Genomic DNA, 24822 nt, shown 5'->3' with positions numbered 1-24822 from the left:
ATGATGACTTTCCATGGAGTATGTGTTCTTTTTAACTCTTAGTTTTGTCTCTAGAGATCCGAGTTATGGCCATACTTCTCTTTAAAAGACATGCATGAACGGCGGCTTCTCTTCCAGCCCCTCTCACAAGGGCTGTCTCACAGCTGGTGTTTCCAGCTGGTCTATTTCAGCCCGCCCAGCCCCAAGATCCTTTGCGCGTGTCGAAGAGGAGTGAGTGAGAGAGCTGCATGTCTTCCACGCGCTTTCCAATAAAAAAGAGATGTGCGGTGGAAATGATGTTGGCAGTGAGGGGCCTCTGTGAGGGCACGACACTTACAATGTGTCACACCACATTCACAGCAGAATATGTAGGTGAAATAGATGATCATCTTCCAGGACTCACTACAATTTCCATGTGGGGATGTAGCTCAGTGGTAGAGCGCATGCTTTGCATGTATGAGGCCCCGGGTTCGATCCCCGGCATCTCCACTACTATTTTTTTTTTTTTACGTAAAATGGATTGCCCGCAGCCATTATCACTAAATGTATTATTATATTATTATTATAGTATTCATAGATGTATACACCGAAACTGATATCCATACAGCTTCATTGGCGCTGGTAATGGCTAAAGAAATTAGCAGAGTTTCACAGTTTCTAAACTCAGTTTATAAATAATTTTTTAATAAAAAAAATCTATAAAATACAGAAACTCCAAAAATATGGACATTGAGAGGCAGTGTACAAAAATCCAGTCAAAAACAAACTGTGAGAGCATGCGCTGAGACAACATAAAAATGTCGGGGTTGGCACTATCGTATAAATTAAATAGGACAATATTCAATGTTATACTTTGCAGAATTTGATTGTGTTAGAGTAGAAACACTCTTTAAAACAGACGAAAGAGAAACAAAGTAAAATGTTCTTGCACAATCGTAGTTGTGGGAGAAAGAAATGGATGTGCTTCTTTCTGACTCGCACCAAATGTCATGTGCAAGCAGTTTATTAATTTTACGTTAGAATTCGTCGATACATGCTACAGCGACCGCTGACGAGCTTGTGTGTCTTCTATCTTTAAGGATTTGGTGTTCGCATTAGATCTATCAGGGGATGTAGCTCAGTGGTAGAGCGCATGCTTCGCATGTATGAGGCCCCGGGTTCAATCCCCGGCATCTCCATTATATTTTAATATAATGTGCTTTTCTATATTTCTTCGTTTACACTAATAGATCAGATGAAAAATTCACTATTTTCCCTTTTAATTTAATTTTTTTTTCTCCAAAGACGATCCCAAATTATCTTGCGACAGAAATAACGTCATGCCTATCTAAAGCACCTGCTGTGTTTAAGTGTTACTTACAGTCTGCATACCACACAGACACCTTTTTAGCATTCTCTTGTTACTTTGTCACTATATCTCGTTTTCCATATCTTTGCCACGACAGATATGGGGTTTCACATAAGACGTTAGGTCAAGGCTTACAGACAAAGGCAAGGTTGTTGTTTAATGAACTGTGTTGCAACAACTATTTGATTGATAGGCACATCACCTAGTCTACACAAGGCATCAATAATTAACTCAACCCAGAAGTGTAGCCGGCAGCTATAGAAGGCATCAGTAGCTTATTTACACCCACAGGTGCAAGAGAAACGCAAGGCATCCCTGAATTATTTACACCCAGAGATACACCTGATAGACAAGGCATCGATATATTATTTAAACCAAGCGATGCACCTCTTAGACAAGGAATCAATATGTTAGTTACACCCAGAGAAACACCTGATAAACAAGGCCTCCGGGGGAGTGGGGGACATGGGGGGGGAGGGGTATTGGCGGTGGGTGTTGTGGCCCTATTGTGTCTCCAAGCTGCATGGTCATTGGCTCCATAGCATCTGTTGGTCTTCAAGATGTGGCTCTGAGCTGGACTCCCTTTCATACCGCAGGTAGTCGTCCTGCTTAACACCAGTAAACTGCAGGTGTTAAATCACTGCTGTTAACGCGCCTTATCGCCTGTTTTTGGAGGCATCGCAGATCTGGCTGGTCGTTGAGAATGTCGTGGAGTGGTGTTTTCGTGTGTTTTTGCATATCATTAGAGTTAGTTGTCACTGTTATCCGTGGTGATGTTTTTTGCGGAAGCTATCTCTGGAAAACTGGGGATATCGGCAGTTTGCACCAGCTTGAGAATGGGGCGATAATTCTTTTGCCACTTTTGATATGCTAAAGTGCCAATAACTCGGCGATAAGTCCTGGAGAATTGCCCCCAAACTTTCTAGCCAAGTGCATTAACCGGCTAGGCTATTTTATGGGATTTATAAGCTGAGGCTGACTTTATACAAATAGATATCTACAAAAGACGCCTTAACTCTTTAAAAGCAATCTGATTGTGGCAATAAAGTAACCTAAAAAATATGTCCGTTATCGCGCTTCCTTGCTTTTACTTTCACTAGAGATAGAGTGTAAAAGTTATTTATTTGTGCCGGCAAAACACAGGTCATGGACTCTGTTCCACCCCAGAAATGTGAGCACAGTGCACACGACCTGATCGTGCATGGGGGTCGGGGGTCATGGGAGAAAGGGTGGGCAGACCCTGCAAAGGACAACCATGCCATATTTCATGTAAGAGTAATACATGTATGTAAAATTATATTTTTCTATATACAATAAAGAATTTCAGAAATAAAAAAAAAAAAGAGTAATACCGATGGACTAGCTTTATCACCCACTTTCGCTAAATTACGACCATGCCACAAGCGATGTTCAAGTCCTGTGAAAGATATATATCTATTTAAATATATATATATTTTTTTCATTTAAATACAGATATATATACTGCACTGCAATTTCCACAGCCTAATTGGTGTCCATAAATAAATATACCCATATTTCTAGGAGACTTCCATTAATAGTATTATTTTCGTAGAGAATTATGCGTCCCTACTGAAAACACCATGAGGCACCGCTGAAAAGGTTAGAATGAGGAAAAGAAAGATTTGCATGAATATGATTAGAAGTATTCGGGGTTTTATTCTAAAAGATAGATCAACATGTATTACAATTATAATTTAGCACTTTTTAAGAAAAATTGTACGCCCGAATAGGGACTTGAACCCTAGACCCTCAGATTAAAAGTCTGATGCTCTACCGACTGAGCTATCCGGGCTTCATGAAGAATGTAGTGCGCAGCGATACTAGTGAGATAATCTCCTCACATCTTGTGAACGCTGGTAATGCTACGATTATTTAGAATTTGGCTCTAGTTCAGATTTGTGTTTTTACCTCCGTGAATGTCTTACATTTGGCCCATATGCTGTAGGATCCAGCTTCACACTGAAGCCAGTGCCATGACTCCAGCAGTACCTTCTCTGGCCACATTCACGTGAGCTTCAGGTGAGTCCAAGAGACAGAACAGAAACCAGCTCTTCGTGAATGGTGTGTAGCACCTCCCCCACATGACGCTGGGTTTTTACACCACGTGAACATGGAGTACAGCTGAGATTATGTCTGTCTTCTTTGTTCATTCCCATCTCGACATGGAGGCGAAAGGCTATTTGACTCCTCGAGGTAAAAAAACACACAAATGCAAAAAACACATATGTATAAATATATATATATATATATATATAGGCATTATAGATATTTTTCCTAAAGTAGGTTTTAAGAAAATAAAATATTTGTTCCCTGACCGGGAATCGAACCCGGGCCGCGGCGGTGAGAGCGCCGAATCCTAACCACTAGACCACCAGGGAACTCGTGCATGCTCCTGCTCTCTATGTATACATATACCATGTGTACAGAGACTACGTGTACATATATTAGCTGCATATTTTGGCATTTAGATGTACATTCGTGTTAGCTAGAATGATTGATTTTAGTCATTTTCCAGTGCAGATGTTATAGGCTCCAGTGGTGCTAGCGAGGCCAGTAGTACATGGGTTTTGCCTAAGTCTGTGGATATCCTCTTCTTCACCCTGCGCCCCCTGTAGCTTTTCAGCTGGCAGTGCATGGGCACCCCGAGATAGAGGGAGCAGGTTCAGGGGGCTTGAGGGGCCAGCACCAGTGCGAGCAGCGCCTACCCTGGAAGTGCTCGGGTGCTGCACATTCAGAAGCCCCCGGCAGGGGGCGTCCCTGAGCAGGCGAGGTGCCTAAAGTCTCCACCATGCCTCGCCCCCCTATAATTCCACAGAATCCTGCATGGAGCTTTTTATTTATTATTTATTAGACTCGGAGGCATACATAGGTTTATTTTACAATTTTCTGGTTTAAATGAGAGCTTTAGTGTTGGAAGTATATTTTGATTTGCTGCCAGGGTGCAGACAGTTAACACAGATCTGTTATCTCCCCTCGAGGACCTGGGGCCCTAGAAAAGGAAACAACATCGGTTACACCTTGAGCAAGAGGGAGATGGGGCGCTGCACAAGGCGCCCCTGCGTCTGTGACCCCTTAAGGATGCGTTTCACAAACCATGCTTGAACTATAGCACCCTAAAGAAGCTTTGCATAGCGTTTAAACTCAATGAAAAGACTGCTGGGCGCTCTAGGTGAGACCACTGCTCTAGTGATGCATTCCTTCACAAATCAGGCTCCTGAGAAGGGCCCTGCGGGGGTGCTGGGTCTTTTCATACCACCTCTGTCCGGGTGTGCCACACCAGGCGCTTCCCACTTGTTTCCTGGTCAGTCTGGGCAGTCTGGGTACCCTCTCTCATGCCATGGATTTAAGGGGTGTAAGCGGAAATCCCTCTCGCAATGTCTCGCTCCATCACTCCGATTCCCTCCCCCAGCTCGTTTCATGGGTGAGACCGTCACTCCCTTGCAGCGGGTTTATCTCATCTTCGACTCCACTCAAACCTTTGGGTCACTGAGGCTGTCAGACCAGAGACTCCAATACAGTATAAGAGACTATCAATGGCGATAGGAGTGAGACTCCGTCAGTGCCTGGAGTGAGACTCCGTCAGTGCCTGGAGTGAGACTCCATCAGTGACTATGGCCAGGAGTGAGACTCCATCAGAGCTTATGGTCAGGGGTGAGACCCCATCAGTGTCTATGGCAAGGGGTGAGACCCCATCAGTGTCTATGGCCAGGAGTGAGACCCATCAGTGTCTATGGCCAGGGGTGAGACTCTGTAGGAGAGTAGGGTCTGCAATCCTATGATCACCCAGATTTTTGCTTTTTGCTGCACTGGTTTACGACTTTCCCTGGCTGTGGGCCTGCTAATCAGACCCACAGCCTAGCTGTTCTCTCTATCCAAATTGTACTCAGGTACTGAATTGGCACTGGGCCCTCTCCAAGTCCCTGTACCCAGGGCTGAGGTGTACTCAGAAGTCTCCCAGGGGCTGAAGCATGTATTATGCCACCCCTGGGCTGACTAACTAAACTGACACAACTGGCTGCACGACAGCTGGGGCAAGGTGGTGTACTCACCCTTTGCTTTAGATATAGTATACCTATATCTAACCCTAAAATGGACACACAGATCTCCTATCAGTCACTCCTATGGCAGGCCTTAACAATCCTGAAGGCAGAGTGCTTGGAATCGTGTGAGATGGTGCTCTGGCATGAGCTGAGCCTGTCTGCGGCTTTCGGGATCCATCCCTTAGCCGTTTCCATGATATCGCATACCATATACTCTTAAGTGCATTATAATCCTCGCGGTTATATGCCAACTCTGGTATCGCTTTATCAAAACATGTCCAGTAAGGTGTCATACGAATTGGAATACTAACCCCTCGCCAATTCTGGCGACGGGGTTAGCATTCCACCCTTCTAGAGAGACACGACATGTATGTAACCCCTAACCCCGGTTAAAGTCAGACAGAGCCTTAGCATCCACAAAATGGATGCTGCCACCGAGACACAAGTCTGCCCTCCTGCTGCTGGGAGTCCTCCCAGAGCAGGAGATAAGGACAAAGGGTTTCCTGCCAGGGGCGGTGCCAGCACCGTCCCAGACAGGATTTTGTGTATTGTAGGTAGGCAGGGCTTCAGAGGAAGGTGACTGCACGTGGCACCCCGGTGCTCACTGTGCATAGGCTGGCTTGAACCAGTTCCAGGGACACTCCAGACCCTGTGCTGGGGAAAAGCCCGCCAAGGAAGTGGGTGTAACCACCTCCCTCCTGGTCCCACCCCTAGGGCAGGACTTAGTCGCGTGCCAGCCCCCCTTTCCCAGATAAAGGTAGGAGCAGGCCCCCTTCCAGATCAGATCATCTTTGAATCCTGAAACTACTTTCCACGAAAGGAACTCAAGACTTCTTCCTAAGATTTCTCCCTTGTGACTAAGGAGTAGTCACCCTGCATCCGCAGGCACCACCTTAAGAACACTGCGGTCTGCTGCAAGTCCTTCCTCCGGAATCCGACTGCCCAGCTCGACGAGAACCGGCTTCCCTGGCACCTCTGACCTCTACCCACCTCTACAGCCCAGCTGAGAATCGTGGGTGCGACGAGACCTCGAGGGACCGGCCATCTGCAAGACTGCACGACTTCTGCACAACAAGCCCGCCGAGTAATTTCCTGGTGAGTGCTTTGGGGTCCGAGAAGCCCCGACCCTGAGCAGCTCCAGCACCGAAGTGCAGCCTCCCAGCATCTCCACGATCTGCGTGGGGCCCTTCTGCTTTTTGCTGCTCACCGCGTTGTTTGGCTACTAGCCCGCTGGCTTGTGGCCTTCTGAACGACGCCCGACGACATCACTGCTGCTGGTCTGGTTGCTCCAGACTGGCCCTTGCTCCCTTCCCGAAGAGGAGCACCCAGGACCCTCCTGGTCCACTCAAGACGCCATTTTGAGTCCACCGCGTGGGCTTGAATTAGCCAAGGCTTGTTGCCCAATCCTAGGTAACCTCGACGCCGACAGCTTCATCCATCGTGGGACAGCTCGCCTCTCCATCCTGGTCACCGACAACGCCTCCTGGTCCGTGAGATCTGCAGAGCCAGCGTCGCCCACTCACCTAGTCGAGGTGACTACCATCCGGTGCCCTCCTGGTGCCCACTGACTACTGGCTAGTAGTCACGAACTTGGTCCCCTCTGCTTTCAGGTGTCATCCATCTTCCAGATCCAGGCTTGGATCAACTCGAACTATCTTCACTGGTCGCCTGCCAGCATCTTTCTTCCAGGCTCCTGGTCCGGCAACGAGGATTCCCGACGTCTTTTGAGCCCTATGCAGCTGCAGCCCCTGGGCTAGGTAACTTCGGCATTTCGGTACCCCAGCATAGCCTCACTATCCAAGGGTCAGGATCCACTGTCGTTTTCTCCCTACCAGGTCGGGTTCGCCCGTGAACACTAACTTTAGCGTTACTAGCTTCCATAGACTTTGTCCCGCATCCCGCGTGAGAGTGCACACTCTGCACCCGAGTCCCCTAGGTCTCCTAGAAGTAATCTAATGATTCTATAGTCAAGTCCTAGCGATTCCAAAGCCTATTAGTACTGTACTTACCTGCTAGTAATTTCGCATTCCACTTTTAAAGTATATGGTTTTTCGTGCCCCTCGGGCATTTGTGTATACCGTGCTAACTTAAGTATTTTCGTAAGAGTTTTGTTGTGTGCCTAGCACCCTGTCCTCATAACGAGTACAGGGTTGTTGTGATTCTAATAAATACACTGTTTATTTTCATAACACTTGTGTGGTGTCCTTTCACTGGGTGTTCAAGGGGTAATGTGATGGTAAAACAGCTGGCTTAACACGCCCTCTAGAGTCTTAGCCTTAGACTGCTCGTATCCATGCTACTAGGATAGCTGGTCTATAAGGTTGACTTACAACCAATCATCAATAAGGGTTGTTTGGACTGATATATAGTGATCACTAGAATAGTGAGCACTGCACATCAGGCCAACTTCTCACAGACTCCATCAGAGCTTATGGTCAGGAGTGAGACTCCATCAGAGCTTATGGTCAGGAGTGAGACCCCATCAGTGTCTATGGCCAGGGGTGAGACTCCATCACACCTTATGGTCAGGGGTGAGACTCCATCAGTGTCTATGGCCAGGAGTGAGACTCCATCAGAGCTTATGGTCAGGAGTGAGACTCCATCAGTGTCTATGGCCAGGAGTGAGACTCCATCAGAGCTTATGGTCAGGAGTGAGACTCCATCAGTGTCTATGACCATGAGTGAGACTCCGTCAGAGCCTATGGGGCAGATTTACAAGCCCCTTGCGCCACGTTTACGCCGCTGTTGCGTCACGCATGGCGGCGTAAACGTGGCGCATCCCTACGAGGCATTTACAATGTGACGCATCTATGGCGATACATAGAGCATCTATGGAGATGCGTCACGGTGTAAGGCCCTGCGCCACATGAAACCTGCGTCAGGTTTCATGTAGGCGTTCCGGTGCGGGGGGGGGGGGCGTTCCGTCGCAGGAACGCCCCTGAAAAGTGACTCAGGGAAATCTACAAGATTTCACTGAGTCACTTTCCCAACGCTGATGCGTCAAAACCCTGCGCCTGCTTGAAGCAGGCGTAAGGCTTGACGCACCATGTTAAAGATAGGGCAAGTTGGAAAAGTGCTGGAGTTGCGTGCCACACGCAACACAACTTCAGCACTGCACCAACTTTACGCCCAAGATGCGACACGCATCTTTTTCATTCCTGCGCCATGGTGCGCCGTATTGTAAATGTGGCGCATCATGGGTGGCGCAAGGATGAACTTGCGTGCTGTATCTTTCCTGGCGCATCTCTGCCGATTTGCAGAGATGCATCAGGCAACGTAAATCTGCCTCTATGTATTTATCCATATTCATTATGGGTTTTGTGAAAAAAAGCTGAAACTGGTATATTTCTACATTCATTTAACCAATAAATATGCAGTCATTCTTGAATGCCTGCCAGGTTCCAATGATATGAACACCAGCAGAAGATAAATCAATGCACTTTTATGAAAATAAGCACCTTTCAAATCAGCCTTGTGCATATCTACTACTGTTTAAGCCTCTTTACTAAAATCCCTTTTTTTAAGCCCCTTACTTATCAATCTACACAGTTATTAGCCTGGCAAAGTGTATTTAGAATCACTTAGAAAGCAACCAATTTCCGTTTTTATCCAAATTTAAATATAAAGACAGACAAGAAAATAAATAGGTTTCTGTCTGTATATATCTGTAATAAGGGAAAACAGAGAACCTTTCTTATGATGTTAAAATAAATTATAGGGCAAGCAGGGTATATGATAGGGGTTTAAGAGGCAGTGGAAAGGGAGAGGAATGCGGATTGGTGTGAGAACCAAGTGAGAGAAACACAACATTTTATAAAATAATCAACATTTTGAGCACTTTCAAAAAAGATGAGTGAGAGTGCGTGTGTTTTTGTCAGTGTGTGCATGCAAAATCCGAGGTGAAATCCGACAGACACCTCACCATACCCGACTGAAAGCATCTCTAGCGAACTATTCATCAGGAAATACAGGGGCATATTATCAAGGACAGGCGATACATTATCGCCGCTTTTATCGGCAGGAAACTGCCGATAAAGTGGCGATAATGGCCTTGATAATATGCTCTATGAATTCCAATCGAAGCCCATGTTAGATGTGAACACATCTAACATGGGCTTCGATTGGAATTCATAGAGCATCAGGAAACTGCTGATAAAGCGTCGATAATGGCCTTGATAATATGCTCTATGAATTCGAATCGAAGCCCATGTTAGATGTGAACACATCTAACATGGGCTTCGATTGGAATTCATAGAGCATATTATCAAGGCCATTATCGCCGCTTTATCGGCAGTTTCCTGCCGATAAAAGCGGCGATAATGTATCGCCTGTACTTGATAATATGCCCCACAGTTATTAAGGGGGTGCAAAACCCCAAACATCCCTCCCCCCACCCTACCACTTCCCACGCCCCTGAGAACAACACTGAAGTGCATTTCTTTCCAATTACACACAGATATGCACAGAAAAGTTCTTCCTTGAACCAAATGTCAGAAACTAAATTGATTTTCTCTTTTCATTTTTTTCTTTGCTAGTTAGGAAACGCATCACAGCAGGAAGAAAATAAAACCCAGGACTACTAAAACATGTGCTCTAATCTCATTTAATTGTGTTTGTCATTTCACGGTCTGAATTCAGATGGGAGCTTGCACTGTGATGTGTTGTAGAGGTACTGTCATGCCCTGCTGTTCATTTGTGAAAGGGGAGGGGGAAACATAGTTTGCCAGCACGCAGACACACTCCAACTTTAAGTAAAGTGCCACTCTTTTATTTGGAAATTAGTCCAGGACCTTTAAAGTGAGTGATGTGATTAGGCTGAAACATCACTTCCGGTTACGTCACTACGAGGGCATTGCACATTGCCTTTGTTCATTAGTACTTCCACCACTATGTAATTTAGGACTTGTGCCGTGAGGACATAAGGTCATTCCAAAGTCAGGTGGCTCATAGAATTTCTTTGCCCTGCTGCCAATAGCCAGATTCCTTCTGCAGCTTCAGGTACTGTGAGCTCCCTGCAGCCAGACCTAAAAGAATACAATCGAGTGATTAACTGACAAGAGGGAGGAAGGAAACCAGGACTTCTTCTAATAGTCTTGCGGCTTGACAGTGGTTGTTGATCAGTATTAACACACAGTACCCAGTATGAAGCCTGTTTTGTTTGCAATATTAGTGCTGAGCAGTTCAATACAATTATCAATATCAAATAATGCATTTCAGGAAATATGCCGCTACTTTATTAGTTCTTATATATGTGTTCTCGCAATTTGTGGTATGTGGGGATGTAGCTCAGTGGTAGAGCGCATGCTTTGCATGTATGAGGCCCCGGGTTCGATCCCCGGCATCTCCACTTTGTTTTTAGTACTCAATGTTACCTTTTGTGACCCCTGCAGTTTCATGGTGAGAATGACTCGTCTCTGTTGTCGCCATCTACCATGCACGCGCGCGCACACACGACAAACCCTGATATGGCCCATAAAATGCAAATAAACTGGCCTGAAACTTGTTTCACACTCAGAGACACTTTACACCCAGTGGTGCAGCTGATCGCCAAGACTTCAGACATTAGTTACACCTGGAGCTGTGGAGGTGAAGCTGACGGGCAAGACTCAGAATAGCTTGATCATTAAGATGGGGGGGGGGGGGAGGGGGTGTTTGACCTTCAGATTTTCCGACAATGATGCTGGCATATAATGTTAAAAACACTATACGACAAGCAGGGTGCATGAGAGGCCTAGGGGGCAGTGGAAATGGAGAGGAATGCGGCATGGTAGGACTAGGAGTATTAAGAGAAAAAACACAGGGGTTTATTTACAAACCATTTGCACCGTCGGTGCGTCACTTTTAATATGGGAAAAAGTGACAGAACAGAAGTGCAAGGGGCCTGTAAATAAGCCCCTCAATAGTTTGTAAAATAACCAACATTTTAAGGATTTTCACAACAGAGTGGGAGAGAGTGTGTCTGAAATGTTGTCTGTGTGTATGCAAACATTCCTGGTGAAATCCAGCAGACGACTCACCATACCTGACTGAAAGCACCTGTATCCAACCTTTTGTTGGGAAATACATTTATTAGGGGGTGTAAGACCACAAACACCCCTCTCCCCAAAAACGATGCCCCAGAGGTGCAGCTGACGGACAAGTTGGGACAAGATTGCGCTTAGGTTAGACTAATCCTCGGGGCAAATGACAGGCTAACCTATTGTGCTGTGTCGGATGTGACTTGGGAGGGTATAAAGGGCTGTAGCAGCATGCAGTGCAAACCAGACAAACTCAGGTAATACCTACTGGAAGAAACACCGAGGGGGATATTATCAACAAAACGCGATACATATCGCAAAGCACGTGTAGCACATTTTTTTTATGGCCCTCTATCGCTGGTTCACATCGCATCATTAGCGGCCTATTATCAAGGCGCCGCTAAGATGCGATGTGAAAGCCAGCGATAGCTGGTTTTAGCGGGAGAAATCCTGCGATAAACCCAGTGCGCTAAAAAAAAGCTTGCTAATAGGCAAGCGTGGTCGTAACCTGCATATCCACCTCCCATGTTATGTATGACAATGTATGGCTAAGTCGTGTTTAATGTAGGCGATAGGGAAATGCAATAAACGCGCTTAGCGCACTTTTTTTATCGCATCGCTAGATTCGGGCTGCATTGGTAATAGGGCGATGGTGTGTCAGCGACGGTTTTCATGGACTTTTAAGTCAGGAACGCCTACCTTCCATATCATTAGCGATGACATACAAGGTGTAATTAAAAATGGTCGCTGACATTATCAAGCAAGCGCTAAAGCAGTTTAGCGCTTTGCTTGATAATTGTGTGATAGAATTATCACCGCTTTGCGCCCAAAAATGGACGCTAAAAGTGGCGATAAGTCTATCGCAAGCCCTTGATGATATGCCCCCAAGTGGTCAGCACCCAGATTTAGAGGCGCAACTAGAGTCAAATTTGGGGGGGGGGGGAGGTGCTACTAAAAATTTTGGGGGTGGGGGGGCGGATTCTTTCAGCAATAGGCAAAGTGAAGATGCAGGGGCTCTAAGAAGGGGTGAAACACAACAAAGCCTCGTTAGCAAGTAAATGTTCTTTTAAAGACCTGTGAAGAACTCGAGTGCGGCTGTGTGTATGCCCAGGAAGCTGTCTCAGCCCGGGCTGCCAAACACGACGGGGAGTGGGGGGGCTGAAGCCCTTTCAGTCCAATGGGCATTGCGCTCCTGCCTAGATGAAGGGGTGCGTGTTACGTATTCATCCGGATGCAGGGACCACATGACTCTCTGAACCCCTCCACACTTTAGTTAGACCCTCCCTGCTTTTCTCAATCGTCCTATTAACTCCAAATGAAGACTCCAATGATAATCCGCTAAAGCTTGGCTGGGAGCATGGTTCGGTTGCAGATCATGCCCCTGACTGCGGGTTGTTTCACATTTGCCACTGCCTCGCCCCTCCTTCATGTCCTACTACTGGTAAGAACCACAGGCAGATCCCGGTCTTCAGCATTTTGTCTTTGGGCACCCCAACTCTGTCCTGACTCTTCTCCAGTCCTGGGGCTTCTCCACATCGTTGATCTATCCACGGGTACTGCCATTGCCTAATGTCAGGCGGTGTTAGCCAGTGGGGTGAGGGGCATGGTGGGCACTCGTTTTTGGGGACCAACACATGTTTTTCTACATGAGACATTTACGAGAAAAAGCGAAGGACAAACACACTGAGCCACATGTATCAAAAATCTATTTTACAGACTTAAACAGCTAATTTTAGGTAATCGCTATTTAGGGAATGCAAAATGGTATGGAAGATAATAGTGATTACCTAATAGTGATTTCTAAAGATTCAGAATTGCAATTCGGTAATCGTTATTAGGTAATAGTACTCCATTAGTTCCTAAGGGCCTAAAGTCCGTAGGTGTGAATGGTTTTGCATTATCTAATTTGCAATTACCTAATTGGTAATTGCAAATTAGGTAATGAAATACCAAGGGTGCCCGGGGGTAATCACAATTTTTATGATTAGCTATAATTGCGACTACAAAGCCTTTCATACAGCTTGAAAAGGCTATTTTGCATTCTCAAACGGGAGAAATTACTGATTTGCACCATTTGCAAATGCAAAATTGCTTGATACATGTGACCCACAGAATGGAAAGAAAGAGGAAGAGTAAAACAGAAAAAGCGTCACAAAGGGAGAAATGGGCAGGGAGTGTCTGGTAGTGGAATAAAGAATGAGATGGATTTGGGACCATGGATTCTTGGTGTCTCGCACACTAACATTTAATTTCACCAGCCACGGGCTTCTGAGCAGAGCTTTGGCCGCCGGCACTCATTCTTTTACAAGTTAAGCACAGGTCGCAGGTCTGGAAATTCCGGAGTACCTTCATCAACTGATTCTTTCTCTCTCAGCCCTGAGATTTTCTTGTACCAGGGCCCATTTCTCCTAACGTTCTCTGCCCTGCGGGATGCGATCAACCCTGCCAAGTGCCGCGCATTTGGGCTAAACTAACACTTTTTAAGTAAACTCTGCATCACTGCATACTTCGTGATATATTACACACATCGGCTGTGTACAGCTCAAAGTGAGTTAAAGGACTTCTCTTGCAGAAGTGTGTGCTTGTGGTGCCGATAACTGTACAGTCCCCTGCAGCGGTAATTACAGAGATATTAAAGCGCTAAATAGCTTCTTGACGTGCTTGTGCAATATCCAGGAGATTAATGCAAGGGGCCCGGCAGGTTTGTCGGGATTGCCGCTGCTGTTCCTCCTGCATTTGCTGGCACTCAAAGCCGCATATTTACAAGCCCCTTGCGCTGCTGGAGCATCACTTTTTGTGATGCTCCGGCAGCACAAATCACAAAATCTTATCTATGAGCGACGTAAAGCCACTATGTGTGGCTTTGAATGGCCTCATAGATATGGAGTAAGGCAAGGCAACACAAATCGCTGCATTGCCTTACTCTGCACTCAGGGGCGTTACATTGGTGTTGCAATCGGTGTTCCCATGTAACACCCATGAATTTTGACACTTCCCCAGATGTACAAGACCATGTAATCCGGGGGAAGCGCCAAACCCTTACACCTCCTGAGGTGAGGCGTAAAAGAGGAGAAATAACTTTATTTCTCCTCATTTTTTCTTTTTTCTATATGTGTTGCACCTCTTAGAATTATTTCTGTGTAGGAAAGTGTCCCTTCCTGCACAAAAACAATACTGCCAACAACATAGGCACCACACCATTGCACTGTGGTGCAAGGGTGCCTGCGCTTGCTCTAGGCAGCCACAATGGCGCCAGCTCAGAGGGAAAAGACAGGAATGCGCTGTATTGAAAAATATGGTGCATGCCTGCCCTTTCACTTTGGCGCAATAGAGCGCAGCAAGTTGACTAGCTCTGCTGCCTACGCCAAATCCCTGTAAACGAGGGCCTACCTATTTTGACAGAACAGCACTGAGTAAGGCGTGTTTCCCGCATGCACACTGCCCAGTCTGTCCATTTTGGACAACTTCACAATTGATCGCTACTTGTGGGTACTTCCACCTCACACGGTGGTACTGCATTAACTCAGAGCCATCACCTGAAGTGTCGCTTCATAGCCAGTCTGACAGTGACGGGCAGCATACCCACCACACATGAGAGTTTGAAATGGTATGCTCGGCTGTGTCATGGTGCTTTTTTTGCTTTTTTCTTCTTTTTGGGCCATGTTGCACAACTTTGTCATTGGCAAAGCCAGTGGGTTCCAAATGTGAGACCCATCAGCTTTGCTAATGTTAGTTTTCTACTTTTTTCTCCAGCATTGACAAAGACAACAAGGAAGGTTTTAAAGTGACTCCCCAAAGGAGCACCACCGTAGAAACCCCCGAAACCAATCTTTTTGAGATGGAGGCAATCGAGGTAAAGGGCCTCAAGGAAAAGAATGCAACCGACTGTACTAGGGCCCCAGGGGGAAAGGCAGAGGACGAGAGAAATGTCACAGGTAGGACTACTACCAGCAAGACTCACACGGGAGGAGACAAACCCGCAGGCAGAAGTACGAATGGTAGGGCATACAAAACATACTAGGGAGGTTAAGTTAGATTACCAAAAACTAATAGAATGTAATGTAGAATGTGCATATGTAAATAGTACAATGAACTTGAAGCCCACATTTTTTATTTTATAATTGGATTTTATAAGCAAGAAGTACTGCATATATATTGTAAGATTTTAATTAATCAAACAATGAACTTTTTCCATTAATTTCATTACCAGGGAGATCACATTGGCCCCATCTTTAATTTTTCCAAGCACACTTTAGCTTCCAATGAACTCCCAGTACTGAGCAGAGGGCTCAGATTTCTTCCCACTTGATCCTTTCACCATAAAATGGAAATGCAGAAATTCTTCCGTAAGTTAAGACTACGTCATTTCTTTGGCCACATCCTGTATGCTGAGTGAAGCAGTGCAATTGGTTTACGCCCTCTTTACTCACTCACCGGAGCATGTAAAACATATTCATGAACAGAAAGACCTTAAACGTCAGTGCTATCTCTTTTAATTGGACTATGAAGGGAGTGGTGACCCAATGGTTGTGTTGTCTTGTCTCCAATGTATGGGGAAGACACAAAGGGCCTCTAGTTGGTGTATGTTAGTGTGCCACGCCTGAATATCCATCATTACTAACTACTGTTTATGACTGTGAAGCATGGATCCCTTGTTCATTTGACATACTGACGGTTCTCTAGCTTCTTTACAGGTTGCTACCTGCCTTTTGTCCTGAGGAAGCCTCCGTCCAATTCAGTCTTTGAGGCCAAAACGTCAACACTGTTTAGTCCCAGTCATGCATTGATTGGCGGACGTGGAGTAACTTGAAGCATTTCAAGTCGGGATTACCCAGCCTACTCATTCCGGGGGACATATTCTCGACCCTTTCTTTACTAATCTGACAGAGGCTAAAGTCACGTCGATTGCTCCTGTAGAGTGGTCTGACCATTCTCTGGTGTCTATTTGCTGTCCTATGTCAGCCACGACCTCTACTGCTCCAGCCAAATGGGTACCCAGGAGACCCTGGGGCAAACTTAGGCTGGAAGACTTTCACCATCTTTTGTCTTTGGCACCTTTGGGCCCATTAAACAATGTAGAAGAAGGGTACGATCTCTTCTGCTCCTGGCTCACTAGGGCTCTGGACACCCTGATACCAGTTGTAACGATGAAGATCAATCCTCGTGTGTCGAGCCCCTGGTATAATGACGCTTTGCGCGCCCTGAAGGGAGCCTGTAGACGGGCGGAGAGGGCTTGGCGGAAGACATATGGGGCTGAGTTAAAAGCTGCATATGCCTCGTCCGTCAGGCTCTACCACCGGGCTATTTGTCGTGCCCGAGCGGCTTTTTATGCCGAGGATTTCCGGAACAGCACTAACCCGTCGAAGGCCATCTTTAGGGCGGTTAAAGATCTTATGTCTAAGCGGTCAACCGTTACGGCTGAGAGCTCTGTCACACACTGTGAATCCCTCGCTTCTTATTTTGTAGGAAAAGTCCAGGCTATTTATCGGACATTCCCGAGTACTGGTAATGTGCTGGGTAGCCCTAAGGAGACACTACCCCAGACCACTCTGCTTTCATTTCCCCCCCTCACTCAGGAAGGGTTTGACAAACTTGCTATGCAAGTTAAAACTGGGTCCCCATCTGACCCAGTGAGGCCGGCTCTCTTTCGAGACCAGACTTTTTTGGGACGTACGGCTATACGCTCTCTGGTCAATCTCTCCCTTGAGACGGGGGCGGTCCCTACTAGCTGGAAGCAGGCGGTGGTGTCTCCGATTATTAAAAAATCTACTCTTGACCCGTCTAAACCGGAAAACTACCGTCCCATTTCGCTGCTACCCTGGCCAGCTAAGTTGACAGAGGCCCATGTCAACCTGGCCCTGTCTGAACATCTAGCCCGATCCAACGCCCTCGACCCCACACAGAATGGCTTCCGTGCTGGCCACAGCATGGAGACTGCCCTACTGGTGATGGTGGAACATCTCCGTGCGAGGCTGGATGCTGGTCAGACGGCGGCGCTGATTTTGTTAGATCTCAGCGCCGCCTTCTGTGTTGCCATCCCTCCCTTCAAGTCCAGGTTCCAGCCGCTGGCCTCGGGGGTTCCGCAGGGTTCCTCGCTGAGTCCCACGTTGTTTAACCTTTACGTGAGACCGCTGGCTGATGTCGCAAGGCAGTGGGGCCTAACCTTGGTCTCATACGCCGACGACACACAGCTGGCGGTTACCCTCAGCGGGGACGCGGAACAGGACGCCCCCAGGTTTCAGTCTGGACTGAAGGCGGTGGCCAGCTGGCTGACAGGCAACTGCCTCCAGCTGAATGCCACAAAAACAGAGGTCATGGTTGTCGGGAAGGGAGTGGAGCTTTGGGGCGATCAGTGGTGGCCTTCGGAGCTGGGCCCCACTCCGACCCCGGTGTCGGAGGTGAAGAATCTAGGGGTCTGGTTAGACGCCGGTCTCACATTCATAGGGCACATCAAAAAAATCGCAGCCTGCTGCTTTGGACTCTTAAGAGGCTTAAGGCCAGTGCTTAGGTTCTTCGATGCCCCTACCAGACAGCTTGTAGTCCAGGCAACCATCATCTCTCGTCTGGACTACGCGAGCTCTTTGCTGGTTGGGGCTAACCAGGCTGAGTTAACCCGCCTGCAGCGGGTGCAAAACGCCGCGGCGAGAGCCATTGTCGGCTTACCTAGGTTCTGCCCGGTGACTAATGTCCTCCGCTCCCTGCACTGGCTTCCGGTCAGGAAGCGTATTCTGTTCAAGGTCCTGTGTTTGACCTTTAAAATTCTAAGAGGCATAGGCCCTGAGATTCTGGCCAACTCTATCTCCTTCTATGTCCCCACCCGCAACCTTCGGTCCCAAGGTCAGGCCCTCGCTGTTGTTCCTAGGTTTAGGCTCAGCAGGATGGGGGGTCGTTCTTTCAGGGTGAAAGCGGCGTTAGTCTGGAACACCCTTCCAGTCGAAATCCGGCTGCTCGAGGACCTGTTGTCCTTCCGTAGAGCCATCAAGACTTTCTTGTTTTAGCCTCTTCTCCGTGGCACTGTCTACCTGTTATGTTATGTTGCTCCGTTGTCTCTGCGCCGGGATGCTCCTTCGCTGGGGTCGCTGTGCGCATAATAAATTGTTATAACATAACATAACATAACATATGAATAATTTGTGTCCTATTGGTCCATCACTTGTTGTTTTTTGCTATTGGTAAATGCATCATTTATATATTGTCTGTGCACTTTATTATTCGATGCATACTGTCACTTGTACAGCTTTTACAATAGGAGCACCGTTACTTTGAACTGCCTGGGAAATATTCTGCTTTGTGTTCATAATTCAATTATTGGATTTGCCAGTGCTTGTTTCTTACGGTGGCAAGAACTTTACCTGTACTTTGGCCGCAAGGCGCTTGTCGATCGGGCACGTCATTTAGTTGCAAAATACTTTGCCTGTAGAAATGTTAGTTAATATTCCACACACTTGATTTACGAAAAGTTCTCTGGTTAGAACTTTCCCTACCACCAGGCCGGGTGCTCCGAAAATGAAAAGCACGGTGTCTCATTCACAAATTGATATATTTTCAACTTTAATTTTACCTGCTAAATAATATTATAAGGTTAATAACATCTCTTTTACAATACATCTCATTTTTAATTGCTTAATGGAAAAAATATTCATCCTCCCCGTCGGGGAATTGAACCCCGGTCTCCCGCGTGACAGGCGGGGATACTGACCACTATACTAACGAGGAACCGATGTGCACCTGGCTTTCAAGATCTTACTTGAGACACACAAACGTTATAGTGTCGGAAGTGATGTCGGTACAAGTGCTAGCATCGATTTCATTGAAACGCTGAAATCAAAGATCACTAGTTCTTTTCTTTCACGCGATGTCCTACCGTGAACAGCTCGTTTATCACTTTTGTCAGACATTTAAGAAGAGTGCTAGAAAGGAACGCTCCCCTTGAGGAACCATTAAAGTCGGTCTACTGCTTCTCTCTAGGGCGCATGCGCGGTCTCACAGCCAATTAAAAGGCGTTTCGTTTGATGCATATTGTAGCACAGGACAAAGAACTTTCAGCTTCTTGGCACTGTTACAAAATCAGTGCAAAGCGGGCATTTAAATCCATGAATCTTTAAAATGGTCTACAACGTGTTATAATGCGATTACCAATTTTGGTTGTATCATAAAAATTTGAAGTGCTGTGACGGCGCTTCTGTACTTCAGACTAAATTCAAGACATAGTCATAGATATGATCAGTCAGAAAAGTATCTTTTCATTTAAGCTGGCATTACACCGTAACCATCAGTCCATGAAATGTAACAATGTAGAGTGAAGTTTAAGGGAATTGTGCACGGGTGGCTTTAAACATCTGGTGGTTTGGCATGCATGTTGCCCGTGTAATTTCCATAGTTTTAGGTAGAGCGCGAGTGACACCAAATGTGTGACATTTGAAATGATTCTTTCACACCAGTAAATCAAAGCAATGACTAGTATTCGAGCGCCTCCCTTTGAGTTGTCTGCTAAATTATCAAGACTTATTGGACAACAATGAACAAACTTGCAGACATATTGGCATTGCTAGTGCTTGTTGGCAACATCAGATCAATGAGTAGTAATAATCATTTTGTTGTGAATGATTAGAAATTCAAATGCTTCATTTCCGAGACTATTACTTTGTAAATTGAACATTAGGAGGTCGGTGGAACTGGTAGTGTACACACGCCAATGGTTTAGAGTGTAAAGTTGGGGATTTTGGGAAAAAAACTTTCGGGGAATGTATTTTCCCTTTTCACATATTTTGAAGCAGAGACACTTTTTGGTGGAGACAGCTAAAATAAAGCCGTTTTTGGCTCCAAAAATGGTGAGTCTCCTGCCTGAATTGAGTTTATTGGCATGTATGCAGGAGCCTTCAGAGTGAGTCAATCACTCCTGTCCTCTTCACACCACTCTCTTCTGCAGCCTCTTATTAGACATTTCTACTCCTTTTATCCTCATATCTTTTTGAAACACTCCATCTGCATATCTCACACTTAATACTTTGTTCTCCAGCGCCCCCTTTTCTCTCACTCCTGTGCGTGCTTCCTCACATCTCTGTCCCTTCACCAATCCCCCCACATACACATTGCACCCACTCACCTGTACCCACTGCCGTTTTTTTTTAACTTTCTCCCTGCCAATATTTTGACAGTTGTGATCAAATAATCAATATAATCACAATACATTAGCATGCATGCCAGCAATTTAGGACAGAAAACTGGGACATTTTGAAAAAAAAAACTATCTATCTATCTATCGCCATATATACATATATATATATATATATATATATTATATTCACAAAATGGGCAGCACAACCGGATACTTTTTAAGAAGCTTTATTGCTTATCACACAACACCCCACCGACGTGTTTCAGCCTCACGGCTTTTCTCACGGTCAGTAAGTCCTTTCTTACTTTCCAGTTATATACTGCCCCAACCTAGCCTTCAGGTGGCATTGTGGGATACGTAGTTTTTTACTGAAAGTCTCAAAAACAATTAAAATACATTAGAAAAAGGACAAGTGTGTAACAGAATATGTTTGTTAAGTACAAAACATAAACTAGTGCTTTTAAACTTGGCTTGTACTGGCAAATTAATGCTCAAAAATAATTATAAATCAGTAATCAGGGTATAGTACCCAATAATACTCGATTATATATTCAGTTCAGCGCATTGTTCATTCTACTCCAGATGTATATGGAGATCTTCCCCAAAATTCATTCCTCTTGGGTGTTTTGTTCGGAACCGGACAATAAGACGAGATTCCTTTCGAAGCAGGGGGAGAGGAAGAGCCACCCAAAACCAACCAAGTCCCTCACCAGCACCCGCAAAACCCGTAGGGCAAAGCGAAAGAAGACAATACCCTCTACGAAACAGGAAGTAACGAATTTGATTGTAAACTTGTCACAATATCAACTGACAGCTGATGAATGTAGTGTGCTTAATAAAGGATTATCATTCTGCCCTGAAGCTCATTTCGATTACCCGCAGTTAAAAATTGACTTTTACAAGTTCATAAGGAAACTGAAACTAGCCAAAGTCCATGCTAATACAGTGACATCAACTAATATCAACATTACAATGGAAGAGACAAGTGAAGAAGAATCGATCATGACTATTGATCAAATACCTGATCTGAGAGAAACATTTGAACTATTGTACAACCCGATGGGAGAAACCGTGACAGATATACAAATGCTCGAACAAATGAACATCAAAACTAATTCTAGCAAAAATACTGGATTAAAGAGAAAGTCTAGATTTTATCCAGTTCTATCACCGGGAAACAAAATTGATATGTTTGCAGATGCAGTGACAGAAGAAATTGACAACCTAATTAAAACAAGGGACAATAAAAAAGAAAATCTCTCTAAGCAAGAACGCAAGGCCATTCAGACCCTAATGGACAATGCAAATATAACAATAAAACCCGCGGATAAGGGGGGCAATATCGTGATTATGGACACCAGTGAATATATCAAAGAGGCTGAGAGACAGCTGAACATCACTGAACATTACAGCAAACTTAACTCTAATCCAATTCCCAAAATGACATCAGATCTAAAGGACTTATTAAATGGATACTATACTAAAGGGTTAATTAATGAGGATGAAAAGAAATTTATGACAACTGAGCATCCTATCACGCTATGCATTTACTTTTTACCCAAGATCCATAAGACATTGATCAATCCACCAGGGAGACCGATTGTCTCTTCCTGTAATTCAATTTATGAGAATGTCTCGCGGTATGTTGATACCTTTCTTGCACCTATCGCACAGAGCATGCCATCATATCTAAAAGATACCGGAGATTTCTTGAGAACATTAATGAATGTAAACTGGGATCCGGATTACCTTTTAGTGACTATTGACGTCGTGTCATTGTATACATCCATCAGACATGACGTGGGAATACAAGCCTGCAAATATTTCCTACAACAACGGAGTGTTAAGGAACTTGAACATACTTCAATGCTTCTGAATATGATAGAGATATGTTTGAAGAATAATGTGTTTCTTTTCAACAACGACTTATACAGACAAGAATGTGGGACAGCCATGGGGATTTCATTTTCCCCCAACTTTGCGAATGTCACCATGGGATGGTGGGAAAAAACAACAGCTTGGAATGACAATTATCAGGATGATTTGGATCGGATAATCTTATGGGTCAGGTACATCGATGACCTTTTTTTAATCTGGAAAGGCAGTGATGAACTCTTTCAAAGATATTTCACCAGATTAAACAGAAATGAAATTGGTCTACAATTCACCTGTGTCACAAACAAGAGAGAAATAGAGTTTCTCGATACCAAAGTCTACATCTCAAATGGTAAAATTGAAACCACATTGTTCCGTAAGAAGACTGCGACGAATAGTGTGCTGCACGGCACAAGCTTTCATCCCAAAGCATTGGTCAGAAGCATCCCTTACGGAGAATTCGTTCGTCTGAAAAGAAACTGCTCCAATCCACAAGATGCAGAGAAAAAAATAGAAGAATGTACGACGAGATTCCAATCAAGAGGATATAAAAACTATGTTTTAAAGAACTGTAAAAACAAAGTGGACAAACTGAGCAGGGCACAGACCTTAATTGAGAAACCGAAACCCCCCCAGGATAAAGACCCGCCTAGATTCATAACTACATACAGCAAGGAGAGCGGAATAATTGCCAAAAAGATGAAGAAATATTGGCATCTAGTAACCAGTGATCAAGATATAGGCACAATGGCTGGGAAACATCCTTCCATCACGTACAAAAAAAATACATCCCTACAAAACCTATTGGTGAAAAGCTTTTTTCAAACCAAACAACAAACCAAATGGTGGACGGAACAAAATATAGGCTTCAAACCCTGTATGTCATGTAAAGCTTGCAAAATAGGGAAAAGAATGAAAAGTGTGGTGGATCCGGATGGAAAAAGCATGCCCATCAAACAATTCATTACGTGTACATCTAAAAATGTGGTCTATGTCATTGAGTGCAGGTGTGGGATGAAATATATAGGTTGTACAACCTGTATGCTCAAGAAAAGGATACTGGAACATATCCGTGCAGTAAAAAACTCTAATATGCTGTATGCCACTGCAAAACATTTGAACATCTGTCAAAATGGGGACTGGCGAGCAATGAACTATTACGGACTCAAAATGCTCACAAAACCAGAAAGAGGAGGAGATACAACTCGACTGCTCCGACAAATGGAATCTCGTCTTATTGTCCGGTTCCGAACAAAACACCCAAGAGGAATGAATTTTGGGGAAGATCTCCATATACATCTGGAGTAGAATGAACAATGCGCTGAACTGAATATATAATCGAGTATTATTGGGTACTATACCCTGATTACTGATTTATAATTATTTTTGAGCATTAATTTGCCAGTACAAGCCAAGTTTAAAAGCACTAGTTTATGTTTTGTACTTAACAAACATATTCTGTTACACACTTGTCCTTTTTCTAATGTATTTTAATTGTTTTTGAGACTTTCAGTAAAAAACTACGTATCCCACAATGCCACCTGAAGGCTAGGTTGGGGCAGTATATAACTGGAAAGTAAGAAAGGACTTACTGACCGTGAGAAAAGCCGTGAGGCTGAAACGCGTTGGTGGGGTGTTGTGTGATAAGCAATAAAGCTTCTTAAAAAGTATCCGGTTGTGCTGCCCATTTTGTGAATATAATTAAAATTGGGCTTGGATCCAGCCTTGGGGCTGGCACACACTGTGGAGCGCTCTGAATGCTGAAGGATCGCCTTGTTGGGAATATATATATATATATATATATATATATTCACACATTTTTCCCTCACAGGAAAGAGGTTGAGCCGCACTCGAAAGTTTTGATTTGCATATTAATTCAATGGTAAAACAGCATGAGGCGCAGTCCTGATGCATTTTGTTCCTGCCTGGAACTTTTTCAAAGGTAAGCCAGCACCATTACACACCGATTTTCTCCACAGGCTGATGTCCTCATTTCAAATGCACATCCTTAGGACAGGAAACTGGGACATTTTGAAAAAAAACTATGTATCTATCGCTATATATATATATATATAGATATATATATATATATTCTCCCACAATGTGATCCTTGTCAACTCCACGCGCTCTGATTACTGGTGCTCTGCATGGGGGCCGGATCCTGGCCCATAAACAATTTTACAACAAGGGATGCGGCACTCAAGATTTGGGTTTTGCTTAGCTCTTTATTTCAGCCTCAAGCTTAAAAAAAAAAAAAATATATATATATATATATATATATATTGCGCTCTTTACTCTCCCAGGATCCCGGGAAAGAAACGACAGCACTCGGGGGTATACTGCTCACACGGTAGTTTTATTAACTACAAGTACGCCACAGACGCGTTTCAGCACTAGGCCTTCGTCAGTGTGTTTACACATAGA

At 44.9% G+C, this 24822-nt stretch overlaps 5 non-coding genes across 5 annotated transcripts; 3 read left to right on the top strand and 2 right to left on the bottom strand.

The window, feature by feature from the left end:
- Positions 1–396: 396 nt before the first annotated feature.
- TRNAA-UGC (transfer RNA alanine (anticodon UGC)) lies at positions 397–468 on the top strand. The gene has a single exon. It is a non-coding gene; the product is annotated as a tRNA-Ala (tRNA).
- Positions 469–1085: 617 nt separating this feature from the next.
- TRNAA-CGC (transfer RNA alanine (anticodon CGC)) lies at positions 1086–1157 on the top strand. The gene has a single exon. It is a non-coding gene; the product is annotated as a tRNA-Ala (tRNA).
- A 2497-nt stretch (positions 1158–3654) lies between these two features.
- On the bottom strand, positions 3655–3726 carry TRNAE-CUC (transfer RNA glutamic acid (anticodon CUC)). The gene has a single exon. It is a non-coding gene; the product is annotated as a tRNA-Glu (tRNA).
- Positions 3727–10663: 6937 nt separating this feature from the next.
- Positions 10664–10735, top strand: TRNAA-UGC (transfer RNA alanine (anticodon UGC)). The gene has a single exon. It is a non-coding gene; the product is annotated as a tRNA-Ala (tRNA).
- An 8314-nt stretch (positions 10736–19049) lies between these two features.
- Positions 19050–19121, bottom strand: TRNAD-GUC (transfer RNA aspartic acid (anticodon GUC)). The gene has a single exon. It is a non-coding gene; the product is annotated as a tRNA-Asp (tRNA).
- Positions 19122–24822: the final 5701 nt, after the last annotated feature.

The sequence above is a fragment of the Lissotriton helveticus genome, chromosome 1_2, assembly GCF_964261635.1.
Source record: "Lissotriton helveticus chromosome 1_2, aLisHel1.1, whole genome shotgun sequence".
NCBI lineage: Eukaryota > Metazoa > Chordata > Amphibia > Caudata > Salamandridae > Lissotriton > Lissotriton helveticus.
The sequence above is the reverse complement of the archived record's forward strand: the minus strand, read 5'-3'. Positions and strand labels throughout refer to the sequence as shown.